Source organism: Cupressus sempervirens, chromosome 3 (assembly GCF_028749045.1).
Source record: "Cupressus sempervirens isolate cs-2001-9-10 chromosome 3, ASM2874904v1, whole genome shotgun sequence".
In the NCBI taxonomy this organism is placed as follows: domain Eukaryota; kingdom Viridiplantae; phylum Streptophyta; class Pinopsida; order Cupressales; family Cupressaceae; genus Cupressus; species Cupressus sempervirens.
In genome coordinates this window covers 695832771-695852468 of record NC_143120.1, presented here as the reverse complement: position 1 = coordinate 695852468, position 19698 = coordinate 695832771, and positions in this window count along the sequence as shown.

Genomic DNA, 19698 nt, shown 5'->3' with positions numbered 1-19698 from the left:
GGGAGAGGTTTATCATGTCATAGATTCATTAAGGACGAGATTGATGTGCTCTCTACTCAAGGTCCAATAGGACAATCTTAATTATTTTTAACTTATCTTCAATTATTTTTAATAATATCCTTGATGTAATTGCAATTAAAGAGCTCTTTTAGCCAAAACAAATTAGCTATTTATTTTGTTCTATTCTAAAATGATTCCATTCAACAACATTGAAACCAAGATTATTCTTCCTTGAATTTTTATGTTTTTGATTATGTAAAATAAGTTTTAATGGGTGCTTGAAACCCAATGGATTACAAAAGATACAGACATTAAGTCCTCAACCAAAAAAACACCAAAGAAGCAACATGCCATTAAAGGCCAGGAGAGCCTAACTAAAAGGAAAACTTCTAAAAGAGCAAGCACCAGGTTTTGAAAGGACTCGTAACCTTATTCCTTAAAAACCAAATAGATTTCCATTTTGGTCCCGTCTTTTGAGATCATAAAGGCATATCAAACGAAGGTTTGGAGGACTTAACTTTTTTCCATTTTGTCGATGTCCATCCATCCTCCACCTTCCTAGTAGCCTTTTGCCAATTTGGGCAATCAACCCCACAACCAACCCCCAACACCCTTGCAGTAGGAGATAAAACATCTAAAACAACACGAACGATAGTGTTCTGGACAACTTCAGAAGAAGGGAAAGCAACACCATGCTAAAACAAATCTTCCAAAGGGACAACATTCAGACCAACAAATCCAACAACAGAAGAGGGGACACCAACAACAATCTGAGTCACCACCATAAGGACAACTTTTGAATCATCAGAGAAGACAACAAAATCTTCCATTAAAGAAAGATCAATCTGAAAAGAGCTTTCCTTCTCATCCGCAATAGAGGATACATTCTGAATCGTGTAGTGATCATTTAAAACCCCCAACCACCATGAAGGTGATTTCTTCAATCTAACCTTTCAGAGGAACATCTCACTACGAGATGACCAATCTTATGACATTTCCTGCATCTGAAGGGAATTCCCTCATAATCAAGAAGATGAAGCCAAGAACCAGAAGGAGAGGCCAACATAATCATCTCAGGGAGCCCCTTGGAGACATTAATCTCCACAAGAATATGAGCATACATTGTTCTATACACATTGGAAGACTTCAAATCGACCAACAAAAAGTCCCCAAGGGCCTCCCCCAAAACCTCCAAGACCGAATCCAACCATAGGTGAAAGGGAAGATTCGACAATCAAACCCACAAAGGAATCTTATTAAAGGATTTAGTAGTCAGGTCAAAATCCTTATACCAAGGTTTGGCCATCAAGGGGAACCTCTCCTTCCAAGAGAAACCATAGCACAAGATAGACTTTCTATCTTCAACATTTGCAAATTTCACAATTAAAAAAACCCCTTGCCACAGGGTATTATTGAACTAAATTTAAAATGATAGGTTCCCAATATTTAGAGATCCAAGCATGCAGATCCAAGAGAGAGGGCCAAAAACACCTTAAAAAAATAAATAGCAGTTGTAGCAAAGTAATCCACCTCATATGTCTTGATCTCATCAATAATATTAGAATCTAGGTGAACCACAAGTGGGTTACTTACAGGCACAGCCGGATGGGCACCCCCCTTCACCACAGGACAACTAGATCCAACTGCCTCGAACACTGTAGGACCTCCAATACCTGCCTCATATGCAAAAACATCCACATAGGAGATAGCAACTCTCCCCATAGCATCTTGAGACCCACAAGTAGTAGATGTTGAAACAATAAGAGTAGGAACAACAAGGACAACCCATGCCATTGCAGGAGATCATCCAGAGCCACACTCTGGGGAATGAAGAAACTCCTCCCATGCAACCAATGACTAATGAGCAAGAGAAGCAAAAGCTGGGGTTTGAAATCCACCATGAGTGAGAACCTTCATGGGAGCTTTCATAGGATCCATTGAAAAGGAAACTTTGTGGGAAAAGTCCAGTCCTATACCCCAGACCAGCAAAGTAGGTACTTGGCATGAAAATCTTGTAAGGGAAACTAGCCTACAAACTTTCTCCACTACAAAGGAGAGTTGAACTTGTGACCTCAAGGAAGTAAACCACAAGGTACATAAAAAATCACTTACAAGTGGCGGCTTAATCTTTTGGGGGAAAAGTCTGCTCCTATACTCAGGCCAGTGGAGCAAGTACTTGGCATGAAAGTCCTATAAAGGAAATTGGCCTACAACATTTCTCCACTATGAAGGGGAGTCAAAACTGTGATCTCAAGGAAGTAAACCTCAAGGCATAGACCAACTCACCTACAAGTGGTGGTCAAACTTTTGGGAGAAAAGTCTAGTCCTATACCCCAGGCCAACGGAGCAAGTACTTGGTATGAAAATCCCATAAGGGAAACTAGCCTACAACCTTTCTCCACTACGAAGGGGAGTTGAACTTGTGACCTTGAGGAAGTAAACCTCAAGGCACAGACCAACTCACTATAAGTGGTGGCTTAACTTTTGGGGGAAAAGTCCAGTCCTATACCCCAGGCCAGCGGGGCAAGTACTTGGCATGAAAGTCCCATAAGGGAAACTGACCTACAACCTTTCCCCACTATGAAGGGGAGTCAAACTTGTGACCTCAAGGAAGAAAACCTCAAGGTATATACCAACTCACCTACAAGTGGCGGCCTAAAACTTTGGGGGAAAAGTCTAGTCCTATACCCAAGGCCAATGGAGTAGGTACTTGGCACGAAAGTCTCGTAAGGGAAACTAACCTACAACCCTTCTCCACTACGAAGGGTAGTCGAACCTATGACCTCAAGGAAGTAAATCTCAAGGCACAGACAAACTCACCTATAAGTGGTGGCTATAAAATTTTGGGGGAAAAGTCTAGTCCTATACCCTAGACTAGCGGGGTAGGTACTTGGCATGAAAGTCTTGTAAGGGAAACTAGGCTACAACCTTTCTCCACTACAAAGGGGAGTCAAACTTGTGACCTCAAGGAAGAAAACCTCAAGGCATATACCAACTCACCTACAAGTTGCGGCCTAAAAATTTGGGGGAAAAGTCCAGTCCTATACCCTTGGCCAGTGCAACAAGTACTTGACATGAAAGTCCCATAAGAGAAGCTGACCTACAACCCTTCTCCACTACGAAGGGGACTCAAACCTGTGACCTCAAGGAAGTAAATCTCAAGGCACAAACAAACTCACCTACAAGTGGCAGCTATAAACTTTTGGGGGGAAAGTCCAGTCCTATACCCCAGGCCAATGAAGTAGGTACTTTGCACGAAAATCCCATAAGGGAAACTGGCCTACAACCTTTCTCAAGGGAGTCCAACCTATGACCTCAAGGAAGTAAAACTCAAGACACAAAATAACTCATCTATAAGTGGCAGCTAAAAATTTGGGAAAAAGTCCAGTTTTATACCCCAAGCTAGTGGAGTAGGTACTTGGCACGAAAGTCCCATAAGGGAAACTAACCTATAACCCTTCTCCAGTGTGAAGGGGAGTCAAACTTGTGACCTCAAGGAAGTAAACCTTAAGGCATAGACCTATTAGATTTGAGAAAATACGCAAATCAAATACACAAGCCCTTGAATCACCTGCCCGTAGAAAACCTGTCACAGAGAAGAAAAAGACAAGAAGAGGCAAAGGTTTGGTTTGAAAATAAGAAAATTGTATTATCAGATAAAATGTAAATTGCTATACAATATGATGTGAATTTACTATGAGAGAGCCCAAATATAAAGGCCTCTAGGAAGCTTGTAGAACAAGCTTAGAAAGTGCTAGAAAGTGCTAGGAGATAAGAATGACAACTAAGCATACATCCACAAAAGGTGGGATATCGTCAATCAAAGTGAGAGGATAATTATGACTTAGATAGGAACAAACTCCCGTGTTGTCAACAACTCCTAGACTACAACTAATAAATAAATGCATTTAACTAAGTAAACTTAAGTAAAAGAATAAATAATTAATAAATAAATAATTACTCTAACAAGACCAACTCACCTAAAAGTGGCAGCTATAAAAACTATAAACTTTGGGGGAAAATTCCAATCCTATACCCTAGGTCAATGGAGCAGGTACTTGGCACGAAAGTCCCATAAGGGAAACTAGCATACAACCTTTCTCCACTGCGAAGGGGAGTCGAACCCATGACCTCAAGGAAGTAAACCTCAAGGCACATACCAACTCACCTACAAGTGGTGGTTAAAACTTTGGGGGAAAAGTCTAGTCCTGTACCCCAGGCCAATAAAGGAGGTACTTGGCACGGAAGTCCCGTAAGGGAAACTAGCCTACAACTTTTCTCCACTACGAAGGGGAGTCGAACTTGTGACCTCAAGGAAGTAAACCTCAAGGCACAAACCAACTCACCTAAAAGTGGTGGCTAAAACTTTGGGGGAAAACTCCAGCCCTATACCCCAAGCCAGCGGAGCAAGTACTTGGAACGAAAGTCCCGTAAGGGGAACTGGCCTACAACCTTTCTCCACTACGAAGGGGAGTCAAACTTGGGAGTGAAATTTTTATGTTGTATTTTAAATTATAATATTTTTTTAAATATATATTTTAAAGTAAACTCCGACTTGCTAGTATTGCAAAACACTTCTAACTACACTTAATTGTTAAGAATTAAAATAATCATATAAAATATTAACTAAATTTTTTTTTTTTAGTTATATGGGGGGATGAAAATATTTGGTATATATTCATCACGTGTATATATATACATATATATGTATATGTATATCTACACACACACACACACACACATATATATATATATATGTGTGTGTGTGTGTGTGTGTGTGTGTGTGTGTGTGTGTGTGTGTACATATATATGTATATATATATATATATATATATATATATATATATATATATATATATGTAGTATATATATATATATATATATGTAGTATATATATATATATATATGTAGTATATATATATATATATATATATGTAGTATATATATATATATATGTAGTATATATATATATATATATGTAGTATATACATACATATATATATGTAGTACATATATATATGTAGTATATACATACATATATATATGTAGTACATATGTACATATGTATATATATATATATATATATATATATATATATATATATATATATATATATATATATATATATATATATGTGCATACATATATATGTACATATATGAATAAACACGCACATGCACACGCGCACGTGCACACGCACCCACATGCACCTACGCACACACACGCGCACGCGCACCCGCACACACATACGCACGACACATGACACACGCACACACACGCAGACACACACGCACACACACGCACACACACGCACACACACACACATGCACACGCACACGCACACACACGCACACACACACACACGACACATGCACACACACGCACACATGCGCGCGCGCGCGCACACACACACACACAAGATTCTTGATTTCTCAAGGTTTTGTTGAATGAAATATGAATAAACATAATGTGAATATCATTTGGAGGTTGGAGGCTGGTGCAAATTATTTATGTAATTATTAAGAAGATGGAGATTTCATTTTATTTCATCATATTTTAATTTATTTTAAAATATATTTTCTATATACATATTTCTGTCAAAGGTGTTTACTTTTTTAAGTTCTCCAACCTAAAAATACATGTAAGGTTGGATATGTTCAATCGAGGATGCAAGACAATTGAAAACATCTCAATCATCCCCATCTTTTTAGAAGAAATATGTGCACTAGTTTTTTTTTTATTCATCCACATTAGATGTCATCACACATACACATATGATCATTTGATTTAGCTATTCTTTGTTTATGTTTCTACAATGAACTATCTTCCATGTATTAATTTAATATATTTACTCTATTGTACATTGTTTGCTGCCGAAAAGTTTTTTGGATTTTCTAGGATGATTTTCATTTCATATTTGTTTATTCTCGAGTAAATTAGAGACGAGATAATTAAAAGTATTGATCATGATATGCAACATTTCCCTCATATTGCATATGCAGATCATTTCAAGGGTGTTTTAGAACATTATATGGTGAGTTCTTCTACTAGTCATCACAACATTCTTGGATGGGATCAGCAAGTGAATCAAAATTTTGAATCTAGTCTTAGCCCTTAACAATCTTCAAGAAGGAGATCATTTCATTCTCTTAGCTGTGACGAACTTTTAAAGATGGATTCAGATGAAAATTCCAAAATTCTAAATGATGTTTTGCATAATTTACCTCTTAATAATAATTGCATGAGTGATTTAAGACAAATTGAACAAATAGATCCATCTTTGCCTTCGTCTTCTCCTATTAGACTTCATAATATCTCACAACAATTTCAACAACGAGCGAATAAAAAATTTCCAAATTCTGGTCGTACTCGTCAATATGATTCCGAATAAATTTAGCAATGACAAGGTCACTTTTCTCCCCATCTTCAATTTTTGAGCTTTGAAAAAATCTCAAGGAAATACTAAATTATAATTTATAGAGTTCACCACAATTTCAATGACTAGATTAGACTGTGCCACCATCTCTTCCTCATATTATAGGGGACAATAGTTCACAACACTTTCAACTTCAAGGGAATCATGTTTGCAAAAATTTCATTGTACTTATTAGAATATTTTGAGGGGTCATTCTACGCGACAACATTTTCACTATAATTTATGTTCGCCAATTTATCAATTTTGCCAACATTCCCCCTTCTCCTCTTTTTATCATTCTAATTGTTCTCATTAATGATTCATCATGATCTCAAATAAGCAACAAATTTACAACAACAATATAATAATTTAACAATTCACAATTCACAATACTAATTTAAGTTGTCCCATTAGTTAATTGTCTTTTCCTTTTCTATAAGAAGTGATAAAAAATAAACACAAACTTGTATGACTTACATGTTGAATTTTGTACGTCAATGCTTAGTGAATATCAACTTAAATATGCACTAAAAAAATTTGCAATCAACATTTTGCGTTATAAAATTTGATTTCTAGTAATGAGTTTCTTGTTTTTATATAGTTGTAATCTTGTTCATTAAACTCTATATATAATTTTCATTCAGGATGTGGATAGTTGCTATCATTTGAATCCTCGTGGATTGATGCTATCAACCGTGCCCACTTAGCACTATACTTTTATATGTCGAGTGTACAAAAAGGCTAGTATATGTAGATTACAATTGCATTTGTAAAAGTTTATATATACACACATTTGTGTGTGTTTGTGTATGCATATCTATGTGTGTGTGTATGCATATCTATGTATCTGTGTGTATATGTATATGTATATATATATGTGTATATATATATGTATGTATATGTGTATATATATGTATATCTAACATACATACACACATACATACATATAGACATACATACATACACAAACATATATACATACATATAGATATACACATATATATGTATATGTGTGTATATATGTGTGTGTGTGTGTGTACACACACACACACACACACATTTCAAATGATGTTAATCGTAAATACATAAGAGTATTAATGTTGAAGTTGATAAAAGTTCAACCCCACAACTCCCAAGAATCACCTGCATGCAAATACCTATTATAGAAAGAGAGAAGCAAAAACTATGGAGGCTGGGAATTCCCAGATCCACAAATGAGACATTCTTGATGAACAAAAAAAATATTGCTATTATCAAAAGTGAATGAATGAATCACAAAGAGATCAATCCTTATAAAAGGAGATCAAAACCCTAAATAGGTAACTAACCTAGGTTGCATGATAATAATTAATAAAATAATTAATTATTATATGCCTAAAGTATAGCTTAAGTAAACTAGAGATAATAAGTGACTTAATAATTAAATCAATATGATTTAATTAATAAAAAATACTTTATTACTCTAACGCCCCTTTTTAAGATGAACTAAGGGGGGTAGCTAAAAGCCTAGATACTACTATTGAAAGGAAATTTGGGTCTCGTCAATGAAACCTAATGAGGTACCCAAGCACAACCAAATCTTTGAAAATAGGAGAAATAGAGAAAACCACATGGGAAAAACCCTACTTCAAAAAGAGATGGAAATAATGCTAAAAGAACTAGTGAAGGACTGAAGAAGCCTCCAAAATAGGGAATGTCCTAGAAGATAGGAACAAAAGATGATCATGGAGAACACCACTGAAGCATGAAGCTGCAAACACTGCCAAACTGCTGATCTGAAGAACCTAAAATGTATAGAACATGACTAGGAAGAGAAGACTAAGTCTGAAGAGTTGATCAATCAAAGATGGAAGGTATCTTCATGGCCTCCAAAAATAGGAATGAAAGAATGTTTATATGGTAAATGACCCATCTCATTGAAATGCGTAGGTATCCAACCACCACAATCGCCTAGTACATAGGATCAAACACTGGATACATAGCTCACTCTATCGAATCAATAAAGAAATAGAACCAACATAACTCTCCTATAAAGCTGATAGGTAAGACATGAACACTGAAACTCAATGCAATATCTCCTATAGAAAAAAGAACCAGGAACATTGAGAGTGCAAATGAAGTACAAACACCTATAACGACACATGTCATTGACACATCATGAGGCTAATGTCGTGGAAGGAACACTCACTTGACAAAGGAAGATGATGAATATGGCCAACATGAAACACCCCAAGACATTTTATAATATAGTACAAGTACAACTAAACACAAAGATGTGCAAGATTCCAAAATGCAATAGAGTGACACTTTATCTTAGCGCGTTTGCAAAAATACTACAAAACGATGTCAACAAAGATCAAAAGAGACATAAGAATTATATAAGAGATAATACAACCCATGAAAAATTATCTGAAGTAACAAAATTAATCTCCAAACTTGAAACAACCAAGATATCCACCTGAATGCAAAAAAAAAAAATCGAATGGGATGTGCTTGGAGCAAAATTTGGAAAATAGAATGTCTCAAGATATGTCTCCTCGAGTGCAAAATAGAACCTTTGACTTTGACTGCATAAAATGGAAAGCAAACAACACCAAAAATCCAAATAAATTACACCATCATAACGGGCTTAGAATCATCTTTTTGACGATATCTCGTTTGCAAAAAATGGAGTCAAAATGAGCAAGTTATGACTAAAAAACCATAGGCATGTCAAAAAAGAGTTGGAAGGGAAAAATAAAAAATCATTATCTCAGGATTTGTGCCAAATTCTCTGGTAAGTGTGCCCACCACTATTAGAAATTACCTCAATTTCATACCAAAATTGTCTTGAGAAGTGTGCAGGTTCTGTACTAAAATTACCTCAAAAGGCATGCTAATTTCGAACCAAAATTGCCTTGGGAAGCATGCCAATTCCATACAAAAAATCATCTCAATTTCTACTCCAAAATCGTCGATTTTCATTCCAAAAATGCTCGACTATCACATCAAAAAATCTCAATTTTTGAGACAAAAATCTCGATTTCTATGCCAAAAACACCAAATTTTGTTCAAAAAATCTTGATTTTCACACCAAAAAATCTCGATTTCAATGCCAAAAATCACAAAATCACCACCTTGGGAAACTTGCACAATTTGGGAGCAATATTTTTTGGCATAAAAATCCAATTGTGTCGAAATTGGATAAATTTTATATGAAAATATGGGTTTTGGGGGTGCTCTGAAATAAACGATGAGGTCTATTTAGGCTCAAAGTGCACTGAAAAATGGTGACCCCTAGATCCAATAGAAAAAAAAAAAAAAAAAAAAACTCTGAAAAATGTAACCCTTTGAAAGAAAAAACATAGATTTGAAAGCCAAGCCAAAACTCTCATAAATAGAATAGGGGCATGAAGATCTGGAGCTTTGATACCATGTTGAAGTTGATGAAAGATCAACCCCACAGCTCCCAAGAATCACCTGCATGCAAACAACTGTCACAGAAAGAGAGAAGCAAAAGCTATGGAGGCTGGAATTCCTGGATCCACAGATGAGACATTCTTGATGAGCAAAAAAGAGATTGCTATTATCAAAAGTGAATGAATGAATTACAAAGAGCCCAATCCTTATAAAATGAGATCAAAACCCTAACAAGTAACTAACCTAGATTGCATGATAATAATTAATAAAAGAATTAATTATTATATGCCCAAAGTTTAGCTTAAGTAAACTAAAGATAATAAGTGACTTAATAATTAAATCAATATAATTTAATTAATAAAAAAATACTTTATTACTTTAACAATATATGTATTTAGTGACTTAAATTTAAATCAATATGATTTAATTAATAAGAAAATACTTTATTATTTTAACAATACATGTATTTAGTGACTTAATAATTAAATCAATACGATTTAATTAATAAGAAAATACTTTACTACTCTAACAACATATGTATTTGTTATTTTTTTTTTATTTGATGTTAAAAATATTTTCCATAATTGAAAATATCATTTATTGATTGAAGTACATTTGATGATATTTCAAATATTTAAAAATTATATTATAAAAATTTATTTTATTTTAGCTTTATACATATTTTTTACTAGATAACAAGAGCTCTTGGTGAGATAGAGTCCCACCTTTTGAACAAATGAGAGGAGGGATGAAGTTAGAACACATAAACAATTAGATTTTAAATTTTGAAATAAGTAGTAAGAACAGTTAAACTATATATATATATATATATATATATATATATATATATATATATATATATATATATATATAGTAATTAAACACATATATTGAATAGTAAAACGTTAAACTAATTGGTATATTATTGTCAAAATAATAAGAAAGGAAATTCTAAAAAAATATTATTAATTAAAAAAAATCCTAATTTTTTGATATTTGAATGTAAGTTTATTTTTGCATTACAACTTGTTAATATTTCTTAACGTGTTACTTTATCTTGATTTGTTTATATTTATGTCATTTTATTTTTGTCACTGTTACTTTGACATCTTAATATTGTATTTCTTAATCTAACAATATATAAATGATTAATTAAAAAATAGACACACAAAATCAACTTTTAAACATCATTCAATATGTATTTACAAATAAATATAAAATTTATGCTAAATAAATACATAATATATAAAATTAAAAGAAATAGAAAAATAAATATTTTTAAAAATAGTATCAAATTATGTGAATGATAAAAAACATAAAATATATTATACAATCTTATTTTTAATTTTATTTTATGTCTACAAATTCTTACAAAAGACATAGAGAAAATTAAATTTAAAAATTAAAATAAGATAATCTAAAATCATTATGATGAAAAATCAAATGCTTAAAATCATTATCATAATTTTTTTTAGATAAAATAAATAGGCAAAGCAAACCATTGTACCTCTCGTTTATTACATATAAATGATACAAATTATAATTTCTAAAATTCGTTTATGAATATAGGTAAATGGAAAGGAATTTTTAACCATTGTTTAAAATAATTTTTGTGATTGTGATGTGTCTAAAATAGGGAAAATAATTAGGCGTGGGGCCGTCTAAAAACTTCGTTTAAGAGAAATAATTTTTTATTCCTAATACATGCCACCAACACAACCTTAAGCATTAATTAAAATTTTAAGTATTCATAATACAAACAATTTCACATTATTATATAAATTGTCTAATTTCACATAATATCACTTTTTGTTTCAATGCCTTCCACACTTTCTCAAAATTTACAAAGAAAATAGACAGATTGAATCAAAGCTACATTGTAAAATTTTAATATGTCCCATTTATATAAGTGTATTACTTCCACAACTCACATGTGATGACTTTTGTTCATTTTAAGAAATGCATGAGGAGTGAAGATGATGAAGGATGGAAAATAATAAATAAAAAACATTAACATTGCTTATAATAATAGCGAGATCACTTCATTGACACGAGTGCCTCATATTTAAATTTTATGAAGTATCTCGATCTCAGGAATTTCCAAAAGACTCATGAATAAATAAATTTTAGTGGATTAAACAAGATAAAGCCCCTCTTTACAGGCCGCCACATTCAACTTTTGGAGCTGCCACTGCCAAAAGTAGCGGGACTTTCACCAGAAATAGAGAGCACCGCCGATCTCCCAATGCATTTGACACCTTTGTTTAACACAATGGTGGATGGATTGGAAGCCCTGTTTGAGAAGCTTTTGTGGAGATTTGTCCAGACTGTGTGATATTCGACTTTTTGCAGTGGTGGGTAGGGAGAGCCGCCGCCAAATTTGGTGCATCTTTTATCGTTTTCTCTACATGGGGTGCTGCTTTTACTAGCTGTACTATGCATCCCATTTGGCCGCAGTATGAGAATAGACTTACAATGGAGGATTTGATGGAAGAGCCAAAGGACTACCCCTCACAGGCGGTTAAATAATATGCTCGTACTTGATTGGCTGTTCCTTTTTTTTAGAATTTCTAAATTAGAAAAAATAAAAAACCACTGGCAAAAATATCCGTCGCCAATCAGAAAAAAAGAAATATGCGAACAAAATTAGAAATAATAAATTACTTAGCTGAAGTCTTTACAAACATTGGATATCTGTTTTAATTTTTCTGATGGCACAATTTTCAATGTGTGAACAAATGGTAAAAAGTGATGCGAAAACAATAGTCTCTGGCTATAGATAGGTGGGACTAACAATGGTAAGTGATTAATTTAAAATGAGTAGGATTTATTGATAATAGTGCTTATATTAAAATGCATTATATTTATAGTTTAAGTTTTTTTTATAGAACTAATAAAGAATAGTTCTATGCTTCTCTTACAAATATATAAACATAGAGATTCACAAAGGCCAAACTAAAGATAGGTTTGTTGATCTTGATAGATTCTCAAACATAATATGCAAATTCATTAGAAAAATGTAGTTCCATTGATTTGTAGTGGAAGGATATTGAAGTGAAAATCAATTTCACTATCTATTATATCACGTCACAAATATAATTTTAATAATATGTAGTACATATTTATGTTGCATATATACTTACTATTATAATTATATTTTAAATTCATATTTAATTTACATAACATTATTCAGATTTTAGTTTTAATAATTTTTAAAAAGAACTTTTTAATTTGATATATTTTTCAATTATACATACATACATATATGTGTGTGTGTGTGTGTGTGTGTGTGTATATATATATATATATATATATATATATATATTATATATATATATATATATATATATATTATATATATATATATATATATATATATATATTATATATATATATATATATATATATATATATATATATATATATATATATATATGTATATGTATATATACATATATACATACATATATGTATATCTATATGTATATATACATATAGATATACATATATGTATATATACATATAGATATACATATATGTATGTATATACATACATACATACATATATATATATATATATATATATATATATACATACATATATATACATATACATATACATATATGTATATACATGTATATACATATATGTATATACATGTATATACATATATGTATATACATGTATATACATATATGTATATACATATAGATATACATATATACATATATATATACATATATATATACATATACATATATATATACATGTATATACATATATATACATAGATATACATATATATACATACATATATATGTATATATATGTGTATGTATATATACATATATATACATATATATATATATACATATAAAGAAAACAGGTTTTGAAGGATCTTGAAATCCTATACATAACATAAAATTTTCAATGAAGCCTAAACCAACAATACAACAGGCCCAAGAGGGAACAGGTCAACAACTTAGAACAAGCGACCAGGGTGGCATCGTAGATAAGCAATATTCTCTAGCCACAAAAACAAGTTTTTATTGGGCACCTAAAACCCCATGGTAAAACAAACCATAACAAACTATAGCAAACTACAGGCCAAAAGAGCCAGGAGAAACAAAAACGGGACAATGACGAAAGGGAATCAACCTTTTCCTTTCAGTCCCATTTTCTGAGAACATAATGCCATATCAAAAGGAGTGGATGGCTTGACCTCTTTTCCCTTTACTGTGGTCCATCCATCCTCCACCAGACTAGCAGCCTTCTGCCACACAGAGACATCATCACTACAACCAACAACATCACGATCAACAATAATCATGGTAGAAGCAGGGACAACAACATCAATAGACTGGGCATCACCATCTGGAGACAGAGCAATAGGATGGGAAACAACACCAAAGCCAGAGGCAGACAGGGGTGGAATAGAGGAGGCCACCAACGAAGGGGCAACATGAGTGCCATCTAGGACAATAGTCGTGCCTGCCACCAAAGTGTCATGAGAAGAGTCACCGACTCCAACAGAGGGGGCTTTATGAACAGTGTAATGATTATCCGAAACATCCTTCCACCAAGAAGGAGACTTCTTCGGTCTAGGTTTTTCAGAGGGGCAACAAGTAGCAAGGTGCCCAATTTTATATATTTGTTATTTATTATTAGATAATTGAGTAAATTCATTAAATAATAAAAAACATATAATGACAAGTTGATACATAATAGGTACTATTACAGTTAGAGTTAAGATGTTGATTCTAAAATTATATTTTAGGGATTGGGATTAGTGTTGATGTTTGGTAGTTTCTGATTAGATAAACTTGTATAAAATTATATACGAGATATCATTTATATATATAAGTTTATTGTTATATGAGAGAAATTAATATTATATATTAATTATCCAATTCATGAATAGACATGTCCCATTCATGGGACATGTCTTTTTGTGGCTTATTCTCAATTTAAATAAGAGGTCATTTCCATTTGGAAAACACATATAAGATATAATGACAGTGCTTAGTACATTTGTAGCAATCCTTAGAAAACAACATGGTATTAGAGTCGCCTACAAATGTAAGGAGTTTATGTTAGAATGTTTAGAATAACTAAGAGGGGAAGGGGGTGAATCAGTTACTCAAGGTCCATTAGTACTAATTGAACAATTAAACACTTAAATACTTTTATGTTATGCTTATCCTATTGCTCAGTCTCTACTGTAATCTGAATAACAATATTAACTAGTAGTTCACTATCCTAATATAACAAACTTGCATAATGTAAACATTTGAAAATGTAAAACACCATAAAAATATTCAACATAAGTTTGACACTAGGATTTAACGTGGAAACCCAATTTGGGAAAAACCACCAGCAACATGTTGCAACTTTTTCACTCTTCTAAAGTGAGACCTGTTAAAGGTTACAATATACACTGCTAAATGTGACTTGGTTAAAGGATTTAATCACCTTGTTAGGAGTGGCCTTGTTAGAGGAATTTAGAACATTCCTTTAGAATGTCACCCAGTTAAAGGATTTGCATAGACTATTAAGTCCTTAATGACTGTTAGGTTAACCTTGATTAAAAGGATTTCAATACAAACTGTTTGCAATGATTAGAAACAAAACAACAAGGTTTGATTTGTATGATTACAACTCACTTTGGAGTTTTAGATCCCTGTTTAGTTCAAGTGTTGATTCCTTGATAAGCCTTCCTTGTCACCTATCTTTGACTTGCTTGGAAACCCTTCAAGAAATCACCCTTCTGTTTACAAAAAACTTAAGCCTTCTGCTTAGATTCACTTATCAACCTCAATAGCTTTGTTCCATCTCACTGGAAATCATTCTCATGTGCATACAGCCTTTGGACTTGGATATCCTTGATCATCCTCCACAAATAACTTCTTTATTATGTCTGTATCTCTTCTACATGCATCCTCACACACTCTCTCTTTCTCTTCGCATTCCTCTACGAAGTTTGCCTCTATGCCTTCTTAAATAGATAATTATGGTCTTTTGCTAGTTCTCACAATCACCGTATATCTTAGGGTTTGCAATATGATCCAATAGATTCATTGTATCTAATTGCCATTATGATTATCTCTTTTTCTCTTCTAGAAACTTCTCCTTGAATTTATCTAGATTGGGTAAAAGCACAAACCTGTGTCACCCTTTTGTAAAGGAAAAGGCTAACAAAAGTATATCTCTTCACCTTCAATCACATAAAATTGGTATTATTATTTTGAATTTGGAAATGAAGTAAACTAATGAAATGTGTAGAAATGGATGAAGTTTAGGATTATAATTTTTAATAATTATTTGGAATAGGAATTGATATATTTTCCTAATTTTTAGAGATAATTTTTAGGTGTTGAAAAATGCTGAAAATTAGGGGTCTAGTTCCCACCACAAAACTATATGAAAATAAAATATCTAGAACAATCAAAAATAAAAATTGTCTTTAGACCTATATTTTCTCTTTTATAAGTTTGAAATCTCAACTCACCTGAAATCGATAGTTTTCATCTCCCACCACATTTTTCAAAACAAATCTATTCTAACCAGGAGAAAAATTATACATTCTAGAGGAGGAATCTCTCCTCTAGAACATCATATAGTTTTTAGATTTTTTTTGATACGATCTAATATTTTTTTCTTTCTCAAAACTGACATCTTTTCGAGTGTTAAAATACGTGGTTGTAGAAATTTTTAATTATAATATACTATATCTAATTAAAACACTATAAACTCTATATGACAATATTCTTGACTTCGAGTTCTATAAAATGGTGTTTAAATATTATTAAAAAAATATCATAAAAAATAGTAAGAGTTATTGCAATGCCACTTTTATGAAATAATTTTATTTCTTTAATAATTGGATACAAACTAGTATAAAACATGCATTTAATAGACATTTCCAATTGGAAAAGTGTGAGACTATATATAACTTAGCTAGAATGAATTTATCTAGATCATATGTTTAAAAAAATTAGATTTTTAGATAGAAATACTCAAATTTAGTCGTTCTAATAAGTAAGCCTAAAAGGTGACACAACTTTGTACTTTTACCCCTCTTAGATCGTTTACCTAATCCTCTCCTAGAATTAAATGATTCAACGTGTTAATCCTTATCTTCAACACGCTTTCCATATCCCAAGAAATCAACCAAGTTAGCTGAAAATCACAATTTCTCATACGCATTCAAAATGTTGTCACATGGTAATCATTTGGTTCTAACACTCAATCATCACTTGGTTTCTTGCTTGACACTTACATTGTTTACTTGGTCAAAACTGATGCTCGGTCAACACTAAGTTTTACTCAACTTGTATTGGTGCTCAATTTGCTCGATTATGGTGCTCAGTCAACACTAGCATCCCTCGGCATGAACTTCAAGTTCTTTAATCTTCTATTGTATTCCTCGATCGAGCTTATGCAATTTGTCGGTCTCTTTTCATGTCTTCATAATGTAAACAATCAAATTATCTTGTCAAAGTCTAACTAATCAAACATCCATTGTAGCTTCCTTTTCATAACTCAACCTTTCCTCTAGGTGCTTTTGTTATGAGAAACTTCTCAAATCCTCTTCATCAATCAAATAGATATGATTTTTAGATCATATAGCAACATGTCTCATCAGTAGATTTGACATCAATGACAACATACCAATTGTTTCAATTGTAGTTTCCAATAGTTTATAACATTGAAACAAATACAACTGGCAAGTCGATCGATGAATGAAAGGTGTGAGAAGACAATATTAAATAATATGCATCCCTTACAAATGCCTGCTAAGTGGAACACATGAGAAACTTAGCAATTTGCCAAACTCGTTGAGGTGTTTATTTGATAATAAGACAAGATTCAACCAATCCATTATTTCATAAATCCAATAATTAATAGAGATAAAATAATTAATAAATAAAGAATAGGAGGAAGATTAGAAGAAAATGATCTTGACACAACGATCTTTGGAGGATTCTAATTAGAAGATAATATGATCCAATCAACATCGAGTTTGAAACATGTTTTAACCTAGTTAACAATAAACATAGAAAATATAATCACTTTGGATAGAGTATTTGTTGGTAGATACTGAGTGATAGAAAGTGCATACATAAACAAAGACAACCACTAGAATCTGTGGAATATAGAGGAAAAATGAATAAGAAAGCACGAACAATAAAGGGTGGTTAATACAAAGGAAGTATAGTAAGAGTATTGTTTCAAACTACAATACATTCACCATATATAGAAGCATTGTTCTTTAATATAGAAATCATATTCTTCATACAAGCACCACATAACACTTACTTTCTGTAGAGTATCACATGATCGGAAGAAGAAAATATGAATCTTATAAAGGGTACACACTACTCACTATCACCATTGTTCGGTGGATCATGAGCACATAGAAAGCTATATGTTGGACCATATCTCAGCAATAAGCTTTTCATATATCTCTAAAGATATTAACTGATAGTATCCAAGGAGTGACATGAATGCATTGTAAACTTTGAGTATCTCAATATATCTTGCAATCTGCAAAGAGAATGAAAATGTTCAATCAAGGATCTATAGCAGAGCAGGGATAAGCTTGTAGTGAATGTGAAATGGAGGCTTTACAAAGATAAATGCTAAAGAAGCACTTAGACACATATCATTAGCTATGAATTAACTAAGTCTTCCATTCAAGCATTCTACAAAGGAAGCGGATTGGGGTAAGGGAGAAAGGAGAAATAGATATACTTAGTAGGAAATAGTAAGTTGACACATTCACCAAAGAGGGATAAACTATGAAGAACTGATAGTAAAAGAGAGTATAGTGAACTAAGACAACAAGAATATAGTTGTAGAAGTAGAATCAAAAGAGGAGCGACATTATTTTAAAAGGATCAAACGACACACTCATCATCGATATTGCATGCAACAAAGATAACTAAGTGAGATGTTTGGTAAGTATTTTATGTCCCATGAATAAGTAATTAATACTAACGATAGGTTGTATATAATTAAGTCAAGCACCTCTAAGATAGATTGGGAATGGAATAAAAGATAAATAGACAATTTATATTTTTTTTAAAAATTATTTAAGAAAAGGTATGAGGAATATTCGACTTCTAGTGAATCTCACATCCTTTGTAGGATCATTCTAAGCCAACCTAATACAAGGGGACATAAAAAATTAAAAAAAATTGTTTTTTGATTACACTATTAATGTCTAATGGCATGAAAGATTGTATAAAAGGATATTGATGTATAGTTAAGTATTTATCCTTGAGTATTTTATTTAACTAATCAATGTAGTTTCTCTTATTTGTATATACTATAAGAGCTATTTGCCTTGATTTTTTCCTTCAAGAATGTTCTTGTAGGAAAAGGAGGATTGATATCAAGTTCAGAGGGAGCATAACACTCCATCAGAAGCATTAGTGGATGAGGAGGTCAGGAGATTGAGATTTAGAAGGAGCCTAACATTTCATTAGAGGCAACCTTGAAAGAGGAGTAGATAGAGAATATGATTTAGTCAACTTTTGGTGATCTCAGTCATATTGATTCAGAGGGAGTAAACCATGTTGAGATGGATTCTCCAATGATCAATAAATTGTAGCAGTCAAGAGTATCGTGATTCATGAATATACCTCATGACTATCTAATTTTAATGGGCCTACCCCCTGTGTACATCATGAGGAAGTGACGACTTCCAAATGATGCCACTTGTATTTGTAGAAGTTATTAATTAGGTGACAATCTTACAATAACTTAATTTTTCTATTATGATGGATATCTTATGATGTCTATGTAGATCATAATAGTTTATACTTTGATGGTGGATGTTTATATGGTAAGCATTATGAGAATGCAAGTGTGCATACCT